This window comes from Anopheles cruzii, chromosome 3 (assembly GCF_943734635.1).
Source record: "Anopheles cruzii chromosome 3, idAnoCruzAS_RS32_06, whole genome shotgun sequence".
NCBI classification, from domain to species: Eukaryota; Metazoa; Arthropoda; class Insecta; order Diptera; family Culicidae; genus Anopheles; species Anopheles cruzii.
The window spans coordinates 85,537,796-85,544,353 of record NC_069145.1 but is presented as its reverse complement, the minus strand read 5'-3'; positions in this window follow the sequence as shown (position 1 = coordinate 85,544,353).

Sequence of the window (6,558 nt, the reverse complement as noted above, 5' to 3'; positions counted from 1 at the left end):
CCAAGTCTGCCGAGCGAGCGGAGGGCCCTTTGAAAGCACCGGGCGTCGACGTAACATTGGTCGGCTATTATTACAATGATTGGTACTCGGCACCGACCGATCGCACCGGGGAGTGGCAACATTCCTTGGGGGGAGCTCTAGTGGTGCGAAGTGTCGATAGGGTAGTAAACTAAGATTCCATCAGACGCGCCACCCGACCGTAAACACGTCGTCCGGTCGCTCGGGACCCCGGGAGGCAGCCGGTAGAGCAGCCAACAAATGTGTCAAGAATTCGGTTTATTGAAGAGAGGGGTGCGTTCCAGGTCCGCGGTCCGCTACTTAGCACCTGATCAGTGGCGAATATTTTTAGCCGAATGTCTGTGACCGCCATTAGCACCGATGCTGACGTTTGTTTGTTCGAGAAGCTGCTCCGCGTGGCTGTCATGTTGTGTTTGATTAATTTACAAATTAATGGCCGCCTGCGATCGCCTGTGGTGGTGGTGCGTTGAAGACGTTTCGCAGCTGTGCCCCGCAGCATTACCGACCACCGGCGTCATCATCAGCAACGCCATCTTTGACCGGCTCCGGCTAATGGCATTTCGCGTTCCATCAATTTTTACTACTTTTATTCGATTGAGATGCGTTTCGCTTTCGCTTTCGTTCTCCTGAGACGTGGCCGTTCTTTGAGGCGAAGGTGGCCATATTGAAGATTCGACGACGACGATGGATCGCCGGTGCTTCTTCTTCCCGCAGGGTTCTTAGGCTGCCTCTCATTACCGGCAAACCGGAGACGTCGACGACCGCCTACTGGTTTTCAATTTTCCCAGCCAGGAGCCAGAGAAGTCCAGGCGCCTGGCGGTGGCTTGCGGTGGGCCACGCAATCATGCGAAAGAACAAGACAACGGGGAGGGAAAAACAGCATGAAAACGAAATAAAATATATAATAATCATAATAACGTATAAGTTATGCGGCAAGCAGTGAGCACACGGAATGAGTCGGAGTCGGAGTCGGAGTCGCGGTTGATGATTGCGATCGATGCGCGACGTTTGGCGCGCTGCGCTGGCTCACGAACGCCGCCGACGGCTGGCGAAAAGAAATGGCAGCCGCCGCCGAGGCCGCAGCATTGGCCTAGGGTATGTCGTGACTTGGGCGGCACTTGGGAACCACATGGGAAGATGGGCACCATCCTCCCCGGGATGGGAGGGACGAAATGAGAAAAAAATGTTGATGCTTCCCTCAACTTGATGTGGTGGGCGCAGCGCAGCGCATCAACAACAGCGTGTGGCCTGTCATGTCCATCAAGGTCCGAGGACGAGGCGAAGATGACACTGCCGCTGACTGGTGGTGGGGGGGGGCCGTGGGCAGCCAGCCAGGTCGCGCACGATCGCACGGACGTCGGCGAGCACGCAGATCGCGATCGCGGCCAAACCTAAAGAACCCCCATCAAGGCTCTGATGGCGGCGGCTCTCTGATGGCCGCCACAGGATGATGCTTTGGCTTTGACTCACGTGCGTGCGTCGCTAGTAGAAAGCATCCGCGCGAGTACACGATCCTTATCCGCCGGCTGCGCCAGCTACCTGTGGCGCGTTGTGAGAAAGCCCCGCACGAATCGGGTGTTTCGGGAAATTTCGGGGTCGTTGCGCCATTCGAGACCGACTACCGATCGAGTTTTAATTGAAGTGCCCCCGAGTGTGTGACCCGGCGCAGGGGCAGCGGGTCAATCCTACCGAAACTTGGGATGGGGTTGGCGGTTTTTTTTCCTGCCACGGGTCACGGCAACGACGAGCCTCCAGGTTTGCCCGCCCCAAGAAAGTGATCGATGAAAGGAGAAATTATGAACGCCTATTGAGGGGAGAGAAACAAAACAAAAAAGGGGTTAGCCGGCTGCAAATGAAGGCTGAAACGAAACAAAACAGAACAAGAAAACCAACACACACACACACACGGGACGGGCGGGAGATTTGGGAAGAAAGATGTGGTGACAAAATACCGCGATAGAGAAAGAGCGAACAAACAACGAACAAGGTGGTGGAAAAGGCGGGAAAAGAGACAGAGAGAGAGAGAGCCAAATGCCAAGATGTGATAAAAAGTGCGTGAATAAAAGAGAAACGCAGCCGAAAGAAGCAGTAGCAGAGGAAGAAAAGGAAGAGCAAGAGCAAAACTGAGAAGCGCTCGAAGCAAAACATCGAAACACCGGAGAAAGAAGCGAAACCAACCAAAAAAACCAAGAGGCATTAAGAAAAAAGCGCCAAACTCGGCGTTATGAAAGTTGACCGAGAAGTAGAAGAGAGAGAAAAAAAAGGAAAAAATATATATACACACATGGATGTAGTGGCCGCGGACCACACGGCCACGGCCGCTGGCCGAGCCATCTTTCGGTCATCGATGGGGCTCCGATCGCTCCGATCGTGGGGTTCACTGAACTTTCCCCCCTTGTAGGAGGCTGCCGAAGAAAGCGATCTGGGGCTGGCTGGTAGGCTCCGGGACCGAACGGGATCGTGCGTGGATCCGGTGACCGATTAGAGAAGCGCCTTCGGCCGTCGGCCATCTGCTTCGGGTGGGGCATTATTGGCGCGCTCCCGGCTCAGTGATCTTCAGGCCAGGTTGCCATCGATTTGTCGTGGCGCGTTTTGCGACCAAGGTCCGGGCCTGGCATAACGAATCCAGTGGCACTAGTGTCGTCGTCGTCAATGAGAGTCATCGAGATCTTCATTCGAGAGGCGCGTCTACGTGGCGCTGCGAGCTGCGGACAGGACAGCAGGAAGCTCGTTTGGGTCGAGTTGGTGGTAGAGAGGGTAGAAGAGAAGAGATGATGGACCACTTAGCGAAGGAAATGGGTAACGGTTCCGCCAAACCGCCGTGGACGGGAAGCAAGAATTGAAGGTTACCTTGTCTCGCTTGTCTCGGCGATCGCACCGGGGATGCCAGCGATGTGTGGGAATGCTGGCCTTGCGTAACTAGCGTTGGGACCGCCACCTTTTCTGACCAAATTCCGTGGCGTGACCGGCCACTATGCATCATCTTGGACGTTGTAAGCGGCTTGCTGTTGCTGCTGCAACGCGCGGCCCCGAAACATTGGGTCATAAATCATCGGCACCGTCTAATCATCTGACCGACCGAGCGCGACTCCGATTAGCTCCGCCGATCGGGTGCGGTCAGCATAAAATTAGAGCCCTGGTCGGACACCTCGGTACCTGATAATTTATGATCGCCCGCACCGCCAGAACATCCCATAAATGTCGTCCGACGGCCGACTTTTGTGTCACGCACCTTCGCCTCTCTCGCACCGGAAACCGGGGCTGTAGCTTGGCAGGACCGCCAGCGTTCCGTGTGCATCGGTCATGCCATATTTGATACGCTTTAATCCCGATCGGGTGCCGTGCTGTGGGCCGACTGGCCACCTGAACTCGATCCATAAATCAGGGACCGCGGGAACTGGTCAGCAGCAGGCCGGACCGGACTCCGGTTTCACCCAGATACGGGGAGGATTAATGTAGGACGCGCGAACGCCGACGTGACACGCACGTCACACTTCCGTTTTATGGTGGCAGAAGGCCGTGAAATTGTAACAAAGCCTACAATTAACCCGGCCATCCCCCGGGCACAGCTTAGAACCCCATGCCCACAGCTTCCAGCACAATTTATTACGCGATCGGTGTCCGAAGTCGTTCGGTCGTGTTTTGGAATCTGCTCCGTTTCGCCGCGGGAAGCTGACCACCGCCGGCGGATCGCATGTGGCAGCAGCAGGTACCTGGGCCTGGCCTGGAACCGGCTTTCGCCGACCAGGAGGGCACCTTGCAGCAGCCTGCCGTGCCGTGATAACAACTCGACCGGGGGGGCTGGACTCAACCGCTTTCTACCGCGGATATGCTGCCGCGGCTGTTAAAGCATGTCGATAAAATCGTCAGCCCGGCCCAGGGTTCCGGCCTCTTCGGGCGCGCAAAACCGCCAGCCGACCTCGGAGCCCTGGAGTGGACCTGGCGAGAACAGGTTTTCCGTTCCGTTTCGGACGGGAAACCCGCCTCGATCGGTCGATCGGAAGCAGTGCGCTCTGGACCGAGGGCAGCTCTGGATTCATGAATGGAAATGAGACACACACCGCACGTTGTTCCCCGATCCGGTGGCTATGCAGGTCCAGTCGCATGCAGGGACACGGTTGAGCGTCAAGTGTGCGCGATCGCTGTCGCAATGCCCGGACCGGCGATAGCATCACCCGGGAGACGTTCTGGGCTAGAAAGCGAGGTCGCTTTCCGTACTCAAGTGAGGACCACGGCAGGAGTTATGCAAATCGCGCGTAGAGACCGAATAGCTGTCGAATAATTACAGCGGCCAGCTGCCGTCGCGGTTTGGTGGCTCGTAATTTCGACCGATAGGGGTTCGAAGTTGATTAAGGTGAGCCCGGGCTCAAAGGTTACAAAACCTACCGGACAACCCTTGATGACGGTGCCGTGGCCTTGGAAGAAAATGCTTGATATCTTCGTACTTGTGCGCATCGACGACGATAATTATAGTCCGCCGGGGCGACTGATGACTGAAATTATGACGGGGCGATCAAGCATTAAGTGCCGAGAGCCTCTGGAGACAGCAACAATGGAACCAACCCTCTCCGTTCATTGGTTACGTGAGCCCAATGACACTTTTTGCTGTCGATGCCGCGCCACTGCGTCACATTCCATGTTGGCCAAGAGCACCAACTGGCTGGTAGCGCGTGTCGTAACGTACCGCACCCTCGTGTGTAGCTCTACAATGGGGTCTCTACGTTATGTTGTCGAAGCGAATCAAAATAACTTCATCCATCAATTGTGTTGGCGTCTGTCGGTGTGAACCCGCGTGTTTAGGGCCCGTGTGAGTGGTGATCGAGATCTGTCGAGCCCCACCGAATGGCTGACAGCCGAGAGGTAGCGAATTAATCAAAGCTAAGCACGAGCGAGCGGGATCTCGACTCGACACCCGATCTAATATCTGTGGCTGCGTCGCAACAAAATTGTTGTCACATTGAGAGCTACACAGCACCTGCGTGGCAGACATGAATTGATCGCAATTCCGCGTTGCGTGGCTTCGTCGTGATCTTTCGATCCTGCGATGCGTCTGAGCTGCATTTGAACGTCGGGTGATAGAACCTTTGATTGATCGATCAATCTCTCCCCGGCGCTGGCATTCGTAGCTCGTAGTTGATTGGGAATGGAACGTGAAACAATGGCCAAGAAGAAGGGGTGCAGCTGGGCCATTAATCATGGCAGCACCGAATGTCATCCGGTCCATAACGCAAGAACGGGTTGTCTAAATGGCAGCGAGGCTTGCGTCGTAAGATCATCGATTGCGCCAGGCGCGCGTGCGCTATGGCTTCATGGCGAACTGGAATAGAACCGGCATCTCTTGGCGTGCCGGAATGACAATGCGGAAAGCGTAGGAATCACGGACACCACGTAGAGTTGATTAGAGTTTTTGCCGGTGCTTTAATGATGGTTCTCCTCCGGTCCGGTGGTGGGTGCACTTTCCCTTGCTGACATTATGCAACTCCGCCTGTCATTGTTCTAGGCGAGCAGTTCCTCCGGAGAGCAACAGTACCCGGGTGACTGGCAGCAGCAGGGCCTCGCGCGCGTAATGGTTCGTAACGAGCTGATTTGTGGTCGCCCAGGAATTCCAGGAAGTTCCAGCCGGCTGGAGCTGGGCACGACTGCCGTGAGAGTACGGAACCTTCACCCAACCCGCTGAAGACCTTTTTGCCAGACCCGGGTGACGTTGATGGGTGTTCCGCGGGTATAGAAAGTACCGCACCGAGAACGAGGTCCCGCTTTTTACGTCCAGCATCCCTGGCTGGGGCATCGGCTCACGTTCTTGAGCTTCTCCTCGACAAAATCGAGATTTATACGATTTTATGCCCGGCCGCCTCCCTCGAGAGAGGTTCTCCAAGATGGCGACGGATCGAGGTTAATAAACAGATGAAATTTATAGTCGCCTCGGTACGTAAATGAACGGGTTGTGGTTGAAGGGCCGCGACGTCGGTTGTTCCGTTGGAAGGGTTTGTTTTTTTTTGCGCTGTTTCTCGGTCACCGTCGAATACTACGAGAGAGAGATAGAGAGAGAGACACTCTGGTGGCTGCTGACCTTTTCGCCAGCCAGCCTTACGCGGTCCGCACCGAATCGTGCCAATCTGTCAGATTGTTACACTCGACTGGAGCAGCGGCAGCAACAGTACTAATAGAGGCCAGCCACGTCGGGGAGCCTCATTGGGCAGTCTGCCGGAACGGAATGTGGTTTGCGGTGTTGGGGGGGCGCTAGAACTCGCTCGGCCGGGGGTCTAGAAGTACCGAACTCCACTCCACACTGAACACTGTCACCGAGCACCGTGTCCGTTGCGGAGGTGACGAGGTGATCTGTCCAACTCGGTCCACCGGACCTGCATCGTCTGCGGCGTCATGTTTATCTGGCCGTGGAGCGTGGCGTGAACGAGGTCAGCTCGGGGCGCGAGGTTGTTACAACAGACCGGAGTAGAAAAAAAAAACCCGCGCCGTCTGTTCTGGCGATTGCAACACGCTCTTCCAGCGATTCCGATGCACCTTCCAGTAGCAGCAGCA